Source organism: Dendrobium catenatum, unplaced genomic scaffold, assembly GCF_001605985.2.
Source record: "Dendrobium catenatum unplaced genomic scaffold, ASM160598v2 fragScaff_scaffold_862, whole genome shotgun sequence".
In the NCBI taxonomy this organism is placed as follows: Eukaryota; Viridiplantae; Streptophyta; class Magnoliopsida; order Asparagales; family Orchidaceae; genus Dendrobium; species Dendrobium catenatum.
In genome coordinates, this window is record NW_021319324.1 from 758,466 (window position 1) to 775,467 (window position 17,002).

At 33.7% G+C, this 17,002-nt stretch overlaps 1 long non-coding RNA gene and 2 other non-coding genes across 3 annotated transcripts; all 3 read left to right on the forward strand.

Annotated features, from left to right (window-relative positions):
• Positions 1-14,134: 14,134 nt before the first annotated feature.
• LOC110105886 lies at positions 14,135-15,096 on the forward strand. The gene is made up of 2 exons (XR_002304183.2): positions 14,135-14,475; positions 14,562-15,096. It is a non-coding gene; the product is annotated as an uncharacterized LOC110105886 (long non-coding RNA).
• Positions 15,097-16,294: 1,198 nt separating this feature from the next.
• Positions 16,295-16,421, forward strand: LOC114580231. The gene has a single exon (XR_003701559.1). It is a non-coding gene; the product is annotated as a small nucleolar RNA snoR83 (small nucleolar RNA).
• Positions 16,422-16,811: 390 nt separating this feature from the next.
• Positions 16,812-16,933, forward strand: LOC114580230. Its single transcript, XR_003701558.1, has one exon. It is a non-coding gene; the product is annotated as a small nucleolar RNA snoR83 (small nucleolar RNA).
• The last annotated feature ends 69 nt before the right edge of the window (positions 16,934-17,002 follow it).

A 17,002-nucleotide genomic window follows, 5' to 3' on the forward strand; every position in this document is an offset into this window, starting at 1 on the left:
TTGTGATTAAAGTCATCAGCACCATTTATAATTAACTACAAACACTAGTATAATCATTTTAACTAGAACATACCCTGTATTTTTTCTCCCTTTTAGGATTTTTCTACATAAAAATTTTAGTGTCTCTTATGACTCTCATCCATCTCATTTATCGATTTGTGTGTTGGATATTCATACAAAATTTGAATGGTAAACTATTTATCTCTCTATCGCTGCAACTGTTCCAATATGCAACAGTATAATACTATACTTATCACTTTATACAACGCTACACATTACTGTAGACATGTGTCGCCCCTTGATTGGTAGAGGGAAAGCTGGGGTTGTAGAGTTTTTGTCGATATGTCTTTGAGCGAGCTCAGTAGTGCTAAGTACGCACTGGGCGAGCTTGGTAATGTCGAGTAAGAGTGAGTAAGCATGCAAGCGCATTCCAAAAAGGAGGTGCTTGAATGCTCCGGAAGCTACTGGCAGCCCACGTAGAGCCTTTGATCGCTTTGATGAGAAGGCAAGTGATCTATAATTATGCATAAGAGTTAATTGAGTTTATTTTAAAAACTAGTTAATTATTTAGGTATTTTGTATTTATTTGAAAACAATTTTAATGAATTCAAAATTTATATTTTTTAAATGACTAGCTACTAAAATTAATGTTTAACATTCTTCTTTAATCAGGCCGTGGTTCTTTCACTCATTTTACCATAATAATTATTTTTTTTAAAATCCTACCAATGTAATTTCTACCAACAACAGGGACATAATTGGAACACGAAAACCGAGGGATCGTAACGGGCGAGAGAAATGTGCCACGTGGACCCCACCCCCACGTTATCCCCGTCAATTCGGGGCCGTAGTTCTTTATCCGACACTCCACGCTTCCGCCCTTCGCCCCCTCTCTCTCCTCGAAATATCTCGTCCCACCAGTCCATCTTTCTCTCTCCTCCATCTCTCCCGCCAGTTTTTCCCGCCATCTTAAGCTATCTCCAGCCGTCCGATGACGCGGGAAGGACTGTAGTCGCCCCTCTTTATCCGGTTTGCTCGTACGTGGCGGGGTGCGGGTCAAAGAAAATAGGCGTGAGGTTATAACGCCCGACAACCCTCGCTCCAAATATTTACGACGATCACATATTTTTAGTGCTAAGAAAAATTGCAAAATTGTTTAAGAAAGCTTACTCTGTCCTTTCCTTTTTGTGGTTTCATAGGATTCTATTTGTTAATAAAATTACGTTAAATCCTCCACTCTTCGCTAAAGATTTTTTTTTTTTTACTGAGGCTTTGTTTGGAAAATCTTTTATTATTTTTTAAAATAAATTTTAATATAATTTTTTTTAATACAATAAAAAAATCATTTCAAATTAAGTCTAAATATGATTATGAAATTGCTAATATGAGTTAATTTCTTAAAGAAAATTATGTATTATAAATATTTTTTTTAAGAAATGAAATATCTCTTCTAGCTATTATTCTCTGATAGGTCAGATAATTAAAATAATACTATTGTCAGATCTCAAATTTTGAATTAAAAAAATATAAAGTTATGTCAGGTTGTCGATCATCATCATAAAATTTGTAGAATAACTTTTACATAAATTCTTTAATATATTATGTTAAGATAAAATGGAGAAAAAATATTGATGTAGAGGATTCTATTTAGTGGGATAATTGTTTGATATTTTGTAGATTTGGTAATAAAAATCAACTTTCAATGATAAAAATAAAAATAAAAAATGCAATAAGAAAATAGTAGTTAATTGCAATACAATAGTGATTTAAAAAATAAATAGTAAAAAAAGCTCCCAAATAAATATAAATTTAAGATCTATTTGGGATAACTTTCTAACTATTTTAATTTTTAAGTCTCAATAACTATTTTAGTTTACAATCAGAGTTGCTAATATGTGATAGCTTTAAGAAAATAAATATTTGATATTTTTTAAAAGAATATATGCATAATATTCATAGAAACATTCAAAAACATTATTTTTCCCGCAACAATTTCAGAGCTACAATTACAAAATGTTGTAGTAATCTTCAATACTATTTTTTAAATTGAGCCCATGGCCTTTTTCAATGTAGGGATAAGTATTCAATAATTAAGTTTATTCTCCTATTAAGATTATGATCATTAATAGAACATTATGTAACAATTTTTTGTTGGACCTTTTTCTAATCTCCTTCGAAAGAGCTTTGTCTCTTCTCTTTTGATTACTCCACTTAGTTCTAAATTTGGGTTATTTTTCTACTTTAATACATCAATTTATTGATGTTATTATGGACTAATAGCATAACTAATATCTTTCTTTTGTAGAAAATTAAGGCTCTAATTGGGACATTTTTTTCATTAATTTATTTTTCATATCATTGTCATACTTTTATTTGAATGGTATTTAAACTACTATTAAATGTTTACATCCTCTCTCTCTCTCTCTCTCTCTCTCTCTCTCTCTGCCCCTTTTTTAAGGAGTAGTAAATGTATATCGTTTATATTTTACTGCTAACGCCAATTCTTATATGCAATAGTTATATATATTGAACTTAGTCCTAATTCTAAAAATATTTATTGCCTTTCCTGAAAAAATAATTAGGTTTAAATTTATTTTCAATCATTATATATTTAAACCTAACTTTTTAATTTTTATCTCATTCTTTAGGAAGCACTAACACCCCAAAAAAAAGCTATATCATATATATCCAATAAGATTCATGATGACCTTATTTTTAGCGGAGGATCGGAGGTCATTGAAATCTTAAACCCTAAAATTCATTCATGCAAGTTTAACGCTATATTGCCATAGTGTTGCATGACTTCATCAAGTAGTTGGAATCACATCCTAAGTCTCCTACCTTAGCTTGTCAATATCAACTCAAGCCTGCTCAGTCACGTTCCAAGATCTAAATTGGAAGAATTGTCTAACTTTTCTTTTTTATTCAGCTACCAAAGCTTCTATAGATCATCAATATATGCAGCAAAATAATTAAATATTGTACATATTAAAATATTTTACTATATTCATTCATTAAAATTATATTTATAATAGCTAGGAGATCACTAAAAAATAAAAACCTATCAAGAGCTCTTGCATACAAAAAATAAATCAAAATTACAAAAACAAATGAAGAAACCAGAATATCTAAATCTGCCTCACTCCACAGAGTCCTAATGTAACACCCCAAAATCTAAAATTTAAGAATTTCTTTTCTTCTCATTTGCTTTTCTTATACAACAAAGAATCATACATTTACAACTAGATCCATTTGACATCTGATGGGAAGAATCCAACGAGCCCAAGATCACTAAATTCCGACGCCAATAAGATGTTCAAATGTCCATCAAACAGTCCATGATCAAGGGATTCAATATCGGTCATCCATCCAACCACTCATCATTTACCCTTGATCTCTCACCTATTTACGGGTCATGCCACTCCATAAATCTATAAATAGACATCTCATTTCTCTTGAAGGGGGATCCAAGTAAGAAGAGAAAAAGAGAAGAGAAGGAAGAAGCTCCTCCTAGACCACCGCCGGAGTTTCACTGGACCACCGCCGGAGTTTCGTCGGACCACCGCTGGACCTTCGCCGGACAATCACCTAAGGCCTTCGCCTTTGCCGGACCACCACTTGAGCCCTCGCCTTCGCCGGACCACCACCTGAGCCCTCGCCTTCGCCGGACCACCACCTGAGCCCTCGCCTTCGCCGGACCACCACCTGAGGCCCTCGCCTTCGTTGGACCACCACCTGAGGCACACTAGAGGAAAATCGCCCATTTCCGGCGGCCTTTTCCGGCAGAAAGTGAGCCCTTTCCGGCAGTTTTTTAATGTTCCGGCGGTTAAAAAACCGCCGGTAAAAACGGCGTAGGAAAATTAAAATTAGTAATTACTTCAACTAAATTATTTTAATTAAAATTAATAATAAATAGAAATTAATTAAAATAAAGTATTATCATTAAAATTTAATTAAAATAAATTAATAACTTCATAATTTATTAAAATACTAATTAATTTAAAATAAAAATTTATATTTAATATAAAATAAAAATTAACTAACTAATTAATTTTAAAATGAATATTAATTAAATAGTTAATATAATTTTTAATAATTATTTGTTAAATCATTTAAATAGTTTAAAATTTATTCATTTTTCTTTAAATTTTTAAAAGCCGTCGGAAAGCCGCCGGAAAATTCCGCGGGAAATTATCCGTCGCAAAATTTTGCGGGGAAAACTGGCCGTCGGAAAGCCGCCGGTAATCCGTCGGAAAGCCGCCGGAAAATTTTGTAGGGAATAAGCCGTCAAAAACCGCCGGAAATCCGCCGGAAAGCCGCCGGAAAATTCCGCCGGTAATAAGTGATTTTCCTGTAGTGGCAGTTGCCTTCGTCGGACCACCACCTGAGACCCTCGCCTTCGTCCGACCACTACCTGAGGCAGTTGCTTTCGTCGAACCACCACCTGAGACCCTCGCCTTCGTCCGACCACCACCTGAGTCCCTCGCCTTCATCGAACCACCACATGAGGCCCTTGCATTCGCTGGATCACCACCTAAGGCCTGAAGTTTTGCAAGACCACTACCTGAAGCCCGAAGTTCTGTCGGTCCATCACCTGACACCCGGACTTCTATCGTACAATCATTACTTAAAATATGATCGCCCTTGGAGGCGAGTCAGCCCATTGTAACCAACTCAAGTTCTAGTGTAATCATTTATCAACTAGGTCAGGCCCCGTGGTTTTTCCTTTTTTTTAGGGCTTTACACGTACAAATATTGTGTTTTCCATGTGTGAGCTGGATATTCATGCAACGTTAAGACGTATTATTCTAACTCTATCACCGCGTATATTCTAGCCCGCAACAAACGTCTCATTTATAGAACTTTAACTATGTGATTATGAAAAAGTTAAGAAAAAAAAAGTTTTGAAAATTATAATGATAAAAGTACCTTCAATTAATTTTATAATACCAACAATGTCCTTAGATGATTATTACAATTGATGGAATTTATAAAACTTGCTTTTATATTAAAATAAATTTCTTTCTATTATCATTTATGTATTTAAATAGCACAAAATTTTAGATGTATTTACATATTTAACATTAAATTATTTATATTGATTTGTATAATCTCTAAGATTTAAAGTATATCTAAATATATATTTATGAAAAAAAAATTATTTTAAATATATTAACGACAATTTTTTATATAATTTAATTTTTTTATGTTATATTAATTAACATAAAAATTTGATAAGCAAATATAAAAAATCTATAATATCCACACAATAATTTTTTTTCTATCTTTCGAAAAACTTAATGATAAAAACAAATTTTCATCATCAAATTTATTAAATTATTATCTAATATTCTTAAAATAAAAATTTATACTATTTACAACCATTTTTAAAAAGTCTAACTTTTTTCCATTAGGTCAATATCAGTGATGATTTTTATACCATTTAAAATTTTAATATTTTTAAAATAAATATACTAATTTGATATCCAAATATATAAAAAATCTATAATATGCACTCAATAATAAATCCCTATAATTTATTTCTTTCTTTAATATATTTTTTTATGATAAAAATAAAGTTTTCATCATCAAATTTATTAAAATGTGATAGTTATAAATTATTATCTAATATTTTTTACATTAATTTTAAAATTTCTAACTTGATTTTCTCCATTAGGGTTTCACCGAACAAGTGCAAAACATTTGCTCATTTCATGCTCTGCACAAATGGTTAGTCTATTGGGGAGCACATTGAATGACATCTCATGGAAGGGATGATTCATTCAATACATTTCATAACAACATTAAGTGTTCAAATAAATGCTACACATGCTCTCATTTATTTCTCAAGGTTCTAATTTGGGATAGACTATTTTGGTGAGGAGTCAGGACGCGTCCCGATGTCAACTCGGATCTGGACACACCACATCACCCAATGCACTGTGTATTGAGTGATGTGGTGTGTTCGGATTGACCTCCAGACGCATCCGAACATCACACGTAATAATTTTTCTTAATTTGGAGGTACAAAATTCCTATAAAAATTATAATAAAATTATGAATTATCATTTCTTTCTCATAAGAATTATTCATCATATAATCTTTTAATTTTGGAAAATATTTTTAAAATATTTTTTATATTATTTTTTTCGTCTAATTTTTATTTAATTGAAGGATGGAATAGCTATTTAGTATTTAATAGTACATATTAATTCACAAATTTTAAAAATTCATTTAAAATTTAAATTAAATTGTTTTGAAGTTATGATCAAAGAAAAGATAACTTAGTTTCTTTAAGTTTCTCTTTTCGTCTCAGTGTTGTACGTATGGATATCCAACACACAAATAGATGAAAAATGTAACACCATAATTTTTACGTGGAAATCCTGGAAAAGGAAAAAATTCACGGGGTCAAATCCAGTTGAAAGAATTCCACTATTATTTACTTAGATTACAATTAGCTTACTCGTCCCTGAAATTGAGGACGATCAGATTACAAAAATCAATTCTCGGATTGAAATTCAATTACAAATAGAGATAAAAAATTCGGAGATGTTTGGTGGTCGTGCAAAAATCCAGCTTCAATTGAGGGTAGCGCAGAAATCTAGTGTCAGTTGGTTGTTAGGCAGAACTCCAGCGCCAATCGACGGTTGGGTAGAATTCCGACGTCAGTTGGCGATCGGGCAGAACTGCGATGTCGTTCGTCTACCGGGCGGAAGTCCAGCGGTGGTCGAGGAGGAGTATATTCCTTTTCTTCATTTTCTTCTTGCTTCCTTCTCTTTTCTTCTTGCTTCCTTCTCTTTTCTTCTTGCTTCCTTGCTTCACTTTCTTCTCTTCTTTTTTTTGGGGTCCCCTCCCATGAGAAATGAGAGGTCTATTTATATTTTTATAAGCCTGACATGGCCGATAAATAAGAGGAAGATCAAAGGTAAATTGGGAGCTCATATTGGGTCCCTTGATCATGGATCGTTTATTGAGCATTTAAATGTCTTAATGATATTAGAATTCAGCGATCTTGGGCTCATTGGGTTCATCTCGTTGAGGCGCTCTATTCGACTATAAGCACGCCCCAATTGGAAAATGTTTGGTTATCCAAATTATGGATTGAACCTTCCAAATGCATTTTAGGTCTTTGATTTGGACCCATTTGAGCTCGGATTGGATCAAATTTGATGTCGTTGAGTTCGTATTTTTGAGACCTTCAATTCGACTATAAGTTTGACGAAATCGGAGTTCATATGATTTCTGATTATATTTTTGAAGTTTCCAACTTGATTTTTGCCTCAAGATTTGTGCTTGACCAATAAAATTCTTTGATGATAAATCAATTAACATAATAATTTTAATTTATTAAATTCTTAAAGTAATTTAAGAAATGATCAATCTGATCCATTTAGAATAATTAATTTCATATGATAAATATATAAATATAATACCTTCTGCTGAAATAATCATATAACAACCAAAATTTTAAGTAATTATAATATCCTTCTTGCTTTACACAATTTAGTAATTTACTAATTTATCTCATGCCATTTATGACTTGATATTGATGGCATGCAATTCAAATCATCAAAAGTTGTCAGAATGATTGAGTAGGAAACCTTTAATTAGACCTGTCAATTTCGGGTTACGGGTCAAACCCGACCCGACCCGTAACTGACCCGGATTTATTCGGGTTCGCGTCAACCCGACCCGGTTTTATAAACGGGTCGGTTTTCGAAACCCGAAACCGACCCGTCTCGGTTTCGGGTCAACCCGACCCGACCCGGTTAACCGTATATACAGTAATTTTAAGTATAATTTAAGGAAAAAAAAAAGAGCTAAAGTGCAAACAACAAACTGCAAAATAGCAATTATATATTATGACCCCGCGACTCGCTCGACAGACGCCCTAAATTGTTAAAGTCGCGGGTCATTTCGGGTTACAATCGGGTTTCCGGGTTAACCCGGACCCGACCCGAATAGCTAAACGGGTCGAAATTCCAGACCCTAACCCGACCAGTTATTTAACCGGGTCAACCCGAACCCGAGAATTTCGGGTCGGTTTCGGATCGGGTTTTCGGGTTGGATCAATTGTTGACAGGTCTACCTTTAATGCTTGTTTTTTTAGAATAATAGGTGATTTCACATAATCTTATGTTGGTGGAAGAAATCATCCCATACAAGTCCTCAGAAATAATTTATATTACTGGAAAGTAAACAATTTGCGGTGACCTTCCTTTCGACATAATTTTTTTTTTCGAAAATTGCGATGGTTTTGCAGCATTAGTTTTTGTTGTTTTTTTTTTGTGTTGGATTTGCGGCAGAATGTTTGTCGCAAAGCCGGCTCAAATTTGACACAAACAACCCTATCTAAACCGACTGATTGGGAATTTGTTTCATTTGTTCTATTCTCGGCCGCGACCTTGCTCAGCTAGTCGACTTCCCTTCTTGTCATATCCGAAGTCATACTTCCTCATTCTTCTTCGCAGTCATTCTTCTATGCAGTTCTTCTTACCACATTCTTCTCCGTAGTTCTTATCCACGTTCCTTGTGGTTCTTCTTCATAGTCGTTGTCTCACCCTTCCAACTGTTCTTCTCCACAGTCATCAAACCTCCTTCCCGATTCTAGTCGCATCCAAAGTTGGATCATCGAGATGGAGCTTACTATTGAGAATGTATCCATCTTTTTTCTATTGCACACTTCTTCATCCAAAATGTCCCATCCTAACTCACACCTCTCCGTTTTTTCGTAGAAGTTGAATTTGAGCAAAAGGGAGTTTTGCAGTTGCAAAGGTATCGATCTTTCTTTCTTTTGCGTGCATCTTCGTCCAAATACCACCGCAGCAAGGTATGAATGTTGATGACGAGATTACTTCTTTGTTGATAAGACTAGAGAGGAAGTTGAATGTAAACTTGAATTGTAGATGCATAGTGACTTTGGGCGAACATGTTAACCCTAATATTTTACATTAACCAAAGGGAGAGGAGATCACCATGGGCATGTTGCATGATGATTCATTTGTGTGTTGCACTAATTGATACACACTTTTCTTTTCTCAAATATACAAACATTCTTGAACTCCATGAGTTGAGGTGGAGTTTTATGAAAGACGAGAGGATGATGATATGTCACCTCAAGTGTATTATGAATATTCAAAACTATAGAAGTTAGATGTATAACCGACTTTTGCTTAGACGCAAGACATTAACATATAAATTTTCTGAATAGAGTAAATTATTTCATTCAAGCAGGTTGTTAATTATCTTTCTTTGTATTAGAGGGAATGTTTCGTTGTCCATGTTTCAAACACAAAAATAAATCTCACATCACACCATATGAGATTACTATTGATCTATATCACATAGGATTCAAGTCAGAATATTGGTATTGATCTTCACATGTGAGTACGAGCCTCATTTCGACTCTTTGTGCGGCTTGCCTATAATTTCTAACATAGTTGAGGAAGACAGAGTTAGGACATTTGAGGACTTGATTTATGATGCAATTGATCTACAATTTCAACAATATACAGAAGAGTCTCCGAATAAGGAGCCACAAAACTTTTATGATTTATTACACGCAGCGCAACAAATAATTTGGAATGGGTGCACTACCCACTGAGAGCTATCTGTTGCGGTGAAGATGTTAAGCATAAAGATAGAATATAATATAACCAGAGAATGCTTTAATCAATTCATTGGCCTATTTAAGGAGACCAACTTAATAGATTATATAATTCCAACAAATTTATAATAATCACCTTGGTTTACCATAGGTCCACTAAGAGCAACACATTTGGGGTAGGTATGAGTGAAATAACTATTATGCTAAAGGATGCTGGAATGATCTTATATATAAGATTTATTTGGTGCTCAAACTTTAATTAATAGTAACATGATAAGTAAAGCAATGCGATAGAAATCATGGCAATGTTATTGTGAAAAATTAGTTATTAATTAGGGAGGGAGAGAGAGAGAGAGAGAGAGAGAGAGAGAGAGAGAGAGAGAGAGAGAGAGAGAGAGAGAGATTGTGTAGCCCACAGATGGCTTAGGTGGATGTTTGCAAGATATTCATACATAGATCAACTTTATGCTTATCTAACTAGACAAATTGATGCATGTACGCTATTTATGTTTCCTCACATTAGGTGGATATTTGCAATATGTTCATACATAGATCAACTTTATACTTATCTAACTAGGCATATTGATGAATGCATACCATTTATGTTTCCTCATATTAGATACTTCAAGAAGTGAACTTCATTTATATTTAAAAAGGTAGAATTAATAAATAATTAAAATAAGTTATTAAATTAATGATTAATTAAAATAAGTTATTAAATTAATAATTAATTTAATTAAAATTATGTAATGACTAATTAATTAAAATAAAATATTTAATTACTAATTAATTAAAAATAAACTATATAATTTTAAAATTAATTAAAATAAATTATTAAAATCTGTTAGAAAGCCTCCGAAAATCTGTCGGAAAATCTTTCAGAAATATTTCATTGAATATGTTGGAAATCCACCGGAAAAATCTACCAATAATAAGCAATTTTTCTGTAGCTAGTTTTCATTAGGTATGTCATATTGTAGCATTTATATGGAGAATTAAAAATGAAGGCAAAACCTACCCTAGCCAAGTATAGTTGGGTGCTTACATCTTATGCAAGATTGGACTTAATAACAGAAGCACATGAGCAGACCAAAGATGAAGCTTGGCACATATTACTATTCTTATACGATGGTTAAAGGAAGAAGATCTATATGCAACAAAAAGAATAAACTTAGGCTTTATTTGAGTCAGTTTTCTTACTATATTTTAAAGCAGTTTTTTAGTACAAAAATTTTTAGTTTAAAATACTTTTGTACTAGAAAACTGTTTTGAAAAATAATAAGAAAGTCTTCCTAAATGAAACTTTAATCGCTTTCCAAACAAGTCATGAAATATCTAAATTTTTTCTTTTAGATAATCCTCGATGGTTTAGTGCAAAAAATAATCCAATAATATCCTTATTACATTGATGGGTACCACAAATTGATCAAAGTCAAGAGGACCCTATCACTTATATCTTTTAACTGCTAACCACTTAATTAAATAAGAGCTAAAAAAACTGAAGCCAAAGCCGAAGTTCTATTCCCATCCTTAGTTGAAACAATTAGATATGATTGCATTGGCCCTACAATCATCATGGTCTTTATTATCACAGCTTTACCCTAACCATATGGTGTCACTTCATCATAATCATCATTAGTTCACTGCAACAATGCTTATAGAATTAACTAGCAGATGAAGCAGTAGGATCGATTTCACCGCCTCTCACATAACTCTTAGGCTTCGTTTGTTTTTTTGGTGCTTTTGTAAAAGACAGTTTTAAAAAACATTAGTTCAGAAAATGGAGTTTTGTAATGGAGAAGCATATATAAAAAACTTTCTCAAAACTGCAGAAAAATGAAAAAAAAGGAGTTATTGAGAACGTGATTTGACAAACCAAACAACACAAAAAAAAAAAATTCCTTAGTTTTCAAAAACGGAAAAGGCAAAAAAACGCTCAAACAAATAAAGCCTTACTTCATTACCATAAGTAATGCACTTAATCACATCCTAATGTACACACTACTAAAAAATACGGCTTTTTTGCATCAGTTGTTAGAGGCGGTTTGAAATTGCCGCCAAAACTTGTTTTTTTTGCAACGGTTTTGACCGTTGCAGTGCAAGTACCACCGGTATAACTCAAACACTCGCTCTCCTCTCTTGAATTGCTTGGCTCTTCCTCTTCCCGTTTGTGCACGGATATCCAGTACAAAAATAAAAGGAAAAAGGAACACTATATTTTTTTGTGTGGAAAATACTGAAAAAGGAAAAAATCATGGGATCACGCCTAGTTGAAATGATTCTACTAATGTTTAAATAGATTAATTACAAGTGACTGATTCGTCCTTGAAATTGAGGACGATCTTATCATATTACAATGGTCAACCGTTAGGTTGAAATCCGTTTATAAACAAAGGTCGGACGGAAGTCCGACGTCAGTCCATGGTCGGGCAAAAATCCGCGTCAGTCTATGGTTGGGTGGAAGTCCGGTGTTGGTCGGCGGTCGGGAAGAAGTCTGGCGTTAATCGACAGTCTGGCGTAAGTCCGGCCTCTGTTGGTGGCAGGATGGAAATCCGGTGTAAGTCAGCGGTCAAGCGGAAATCTGACGTCAATCGACGGCCAGGTGGAAGTCTAGCAGTGGTCAAAGAGGAGTCTGGTTGCAAGAGAACTCTAGTTTCTCTTCTTCATTCTCTTCCTTGCTTGGATTTCCTTCCATGAGAAATGAGAGCTCTATTTATAGTTTTATGACAGTGACATTACTATTAAATATGAGGGAGATCAATGGTAAGTTGGGAGTGATTTGAATGAATGGCCGATATTGTTTCCCTTGATCGTGGACCATGTATTCGACATTTGAATATCTTAATGATATCAGAATTTGGCGATCTTAGGTTCATTGGATTCGTCTCATCGAGCCTCTCGATTTGATTATATTCACGTCATATTTGGAAATCGATTGCTCCTCCAATTTATGTTTTGAACTTTTCAAATGCACTTCAGGTCTTCAATTCGGACCCATTTGAGCTCGGATTGAGTCGAATTTGATGTCATTGGGTTCATATTTCTGAGAAATTCAGTTCGTCTGTAAGTTTGTTAAAATCGGAGTTCAGATTCTCCCAGATTTCATTTCGGAAGTTTCCAACTTGATTTTACCTCGATATTCGTGCCCGATCAAGATTATTTTTTAATGATATTTCACTCTCATCATATCTAAATCAGTATTCACAACAAAGGTCGCCCTTTCCATCGTGTTTCTCAGCCTTAAGCGCATTTTAATCACTTTCTGTATAGAATGGAACTACTTTCCCATGGAACAGTACAATGGGATCAAAGAGTTAACGGCCACTGCTGCCACACGATAAGAAGTGCAAGCTTCACGTCAGGCTTGTTCTTTCTATGAAGCAACTTCTTGATCAATGACTAATGATGACTGTAAAATGATTGAAAAGCTTGGAAGAATCCAGCAGTGAAGGGGTCGCCATTAATAGCCTCTTGAGATATCACAATTTCTACGAAGCGTTGGAAAGTGAATTAGAAGGTATGATGGAAGTCTCAAGTCTAGGGCAAATTATTGTGTCCGGTGTCCGGATTCGTCCAGACACCAATAAAAACGTGCCACGTCACTCAAAAATACTGGGGTCCAGTGCATCCGAGTGAGGTGGCGTGTCCGGATTAGATATAAGCATGTCAGGTGACCGGACGCAATAATTTGCCCAAGTCTAGAGCTTTCTTTAATGGCTTATGGAGGCCGATGAAAATAGGTGATACAGAGAGACCAGTTGAAATGCTCAATGGGCTTATATTTTTTTAGCAACTGCATGTATAAAGCTCAAATTTTTACTATTTATAAAATTAAAGTCCTTTTTATGTCAGTTTTTCAATATCTCATTCAAATATAAAAATTCACCAAAAAATTAATCTTAACTCTTAATTTTCTACTTTCTAAATATACCTCTTGAAGAAAGAGTTTTTATTAGAATAGATTTAAATGAACATGTTGATAGAGTTAGATGATTTTAAAAGCATTCGAGTTGGCTATTGTTTTGGAACGACTAATGAATGTGATAAGACTATACTAATTTTTTTTTAAGCTTATAATTTTGGAATTGCTAATATCTTATTTAAGAAAAGAGATGAGCATCTCATTACTTATAAGAATGGATATAATAAAACTCAAATTTATTATTTTCATATAAAAAAATTAGATTGTTTCAATTGCAAATATTATAAAATTATTCTGAGTGAAATTTTATGTACCAAACATAATTTATTGGTTTTGGACTTTAAAATGAATAGACTAAAGATAAAAAATAAAATAAATAATTATTCTAGAATTATATGAAAATTTTTAAAGAATATTAATAAAAAAAATTTTAAAAGTAAAATTTCATATCTTAAATTAGCGTGCTATTATATAAGATATGCCCATATTTTTGTGTTAAATACAAAAATAAAATATATTTGAGTGATATATATATATATATCTATAATTTCGGAAATTCCCCTAAATTTAAATTAGAAATGCTGGCGTATAATTTCTCCTGCTTGATTGTAAGCCTGTTCTGTACATGAGGAGTGGTATAAAAGCTTCCACTTCACAGTTCTGGCAGCACAGTTCGCCCAATCGTAAAACCCTAAAACGCCATGAACTAGCGCATGAAGCAAACGAGAGGAAAGATCTGCCCTTTATCTTGTTTATATTCCGGAATCTATCATCTGTTCGAATCGATTCCAAGTTCGCATCTTTAGAGGTTCCAACTCTCGCTTTAGCTCTACTTTAGCACGCCGCGGAGTCACTTTTCATGTCTGACTTAGAGGGAATGGAACAATTTTGGCCCGCATCCTCTTGATCTAAACTGGAGGGATGGTCGGAGATATGCCATGAGGTAATCCACCTCCCTCGAGTGCTTAATTTCCCACTTGTATGCTTTTATGATGTAAAAAAATGTGATTTGGGGGTAATTTTTTCCAGGAAGGAAGGGCCTTCCCACACCAGGTACGCGAACTCTTCCGTTTCCTTCCCAATATATTTAAGGAGCAGGGCTTTAGTGTTGATGGTAAAGAGGCGGAGGGAAGCTCGATTATTATTTTTGACTCTGGAGACGTTTGTGTTTTGGTTTAGCCTTCGAGACAAGGCAATAAAAGATGAAAGTTTAGTTATTTTTTATGATTTTGTAATGGCTTCTTCATTTAAAGATCTTTCCATATTGAAACACCATGGTTTCTAGTTGAAGAAGCACTCTATGTAACCGTGAAATCTTTATTATTCCTTGTTTTGCACAGAACAAACCCCAAAATTAGTAGTTCTGTGCCCTCTGGTATCAAAACTGAAGTTTTGTTTGCAATAACCTTGCATAAATAAACTAAATCCAGCACAAATATTAGCGAGTGATCTTCTTGTTAGCTCTGCATTTCTTTTTTTTTTGTACCCTACAAAAAATTGAGGAAATTTGTGCACAGAAGTTATATTTTGGGATTTCTAATAAAACATATAGTTCTGAGCTTAATCACAATGTATAACCTGCATAATTTCTTTTCTTTTCTGATTTTGCAGCCCTTCTTGAAACCTTGATTAGTGTAGATGTTTTCATTTTGTTTCCTTTTTGTCTGTGATTTGCTTTTATGAGAAAAAATTGACTTACCTGCTAAACTGAACCAAATAGAATCAACAACTACATGTAAAAAGATCTTAAAAGTGTTTATCTGATCCTTTAGTTGCCATAAATGTTTGTTGGTATTTTCTCTTATTGCTTCATAAAACATTTCCAACCCGTTTTCTTTGGAGATGTTTCATTAGCTGTTGCTTGTATTAGTTTTTCTTTTTACAGTAATTGTAATTGATGTTAAATTCATTAGTGTTGCATTTACATATATATTACCTGTAAAATTTGTTTGTATGTTGAGCTTGCTAGCAATTTAGGAAGATACTTTGTAGGATTTAGTGATTTACTTTTTTTTATTTTTTTGTCATTCCCAATTTCGTGATTTTATCATCCAGTTGCTGGTTCATTGCAATATTGAATTTGGGGGATCCTTTGTTTCTTTTATTCCTCATATGTAAACGCTTGTTAGATTCACAGTTTTAAGTATCTTTCTCCTATATATTATTTTTTCTTGAGAAATATGACCTTGAAAAGCCCGTCTTCATTATCCAGATAAACTTATTTATGATATCTAATTCCTAGAATACTGAAGTTTTGTGCCTTCCACATTTTCCTATGAAGCCTTTTATCAGTAGGCTCTCTGTACAACATGTTTTTTTTTTAATAAATTCTTGAATGCTCAACTGTTACTTTTATGTTGTTGCTTTATTAGAATGCGATTTATTTGTATTTTTTTTTGGAATTGGGGTATCTACCCAGTCCCACTCCAAAGGGAGCGTTTGGCGGCGGAACTTAGCGAGGCCACCCACAGGCATCGGGCCCACACTTGCTTTGCCCCACTGAAGAGGCGAGGCCATAGTATAGGGGATTTGAAATCTAGGATGGGGGTTCTCAACCGTGCTCGCCCACCAACCAACCTAAGCCTTGGTGTGTGATTCATTGTAATATTGTAGTAGAGATTATTTTCTATTAGATCAATCACTATTTCAAATCTCATGTATTAAAAATAGCTTATTCATATGTGCAAAAAGAAAGTAGAATCTTACTTGTTGAAAAATATCTTTCCTAGGTAGAATCTTACTTCTAAAAGATGGCCATCATAATCCCAGATAAAGTAATTAAAGTGCTTATCTGATTCATAGATAGCCAAAAACAATGATCGGAGCTTCGCTGATAGCGCCTTCCTTACTATCCATGGAGGCGTTTCATTAGTAGCTTTCTATACACATCAATCTGTTCCATTCATCCCTCATTTTTCAATTTCTCCAAAGCTTTCTTCAGCAGTTTGTACATGCTTTATGAACCTGATTTCTGTACTTGTCTTTTTAATTTGTTGGTGATTTGTATTATGAAGCTTTTATCTGGTTAATGTACGTAATTTTTTTTAGTATTTTCCATGTCTAGTAAATATAATATTTACAATTGGAAAATCAAAATGATTCCTATTTCTGCTAGTTTTATTTCCTACATGCTTCATATCTTATTTTATCTCTAGAATTCCACTAGAAATTCATTCTGTTAGTGGTGGATTTGCCTCTATTTCCATTCTACATGTTATTGGTGAAATTCATTTGTTTTTTTTTTCTGGAGTTTATGTTCTTGATAGATTGGCCTCCACAATCCCAGTTAAACTGGCTTCAATATTTATCTGATTCATGGGAGGCCAAAAGAAATGATGGGAGATTCGCTGATATCACTTCCTTTCCTTGGAGGTGTTTCATTAGTATCTTGCCTTATATCTTATGCAATAGTCCTTATTTTGATCCAGACAAATAAATTTTTTCCATATGATTTATTATAAGTTCAAATC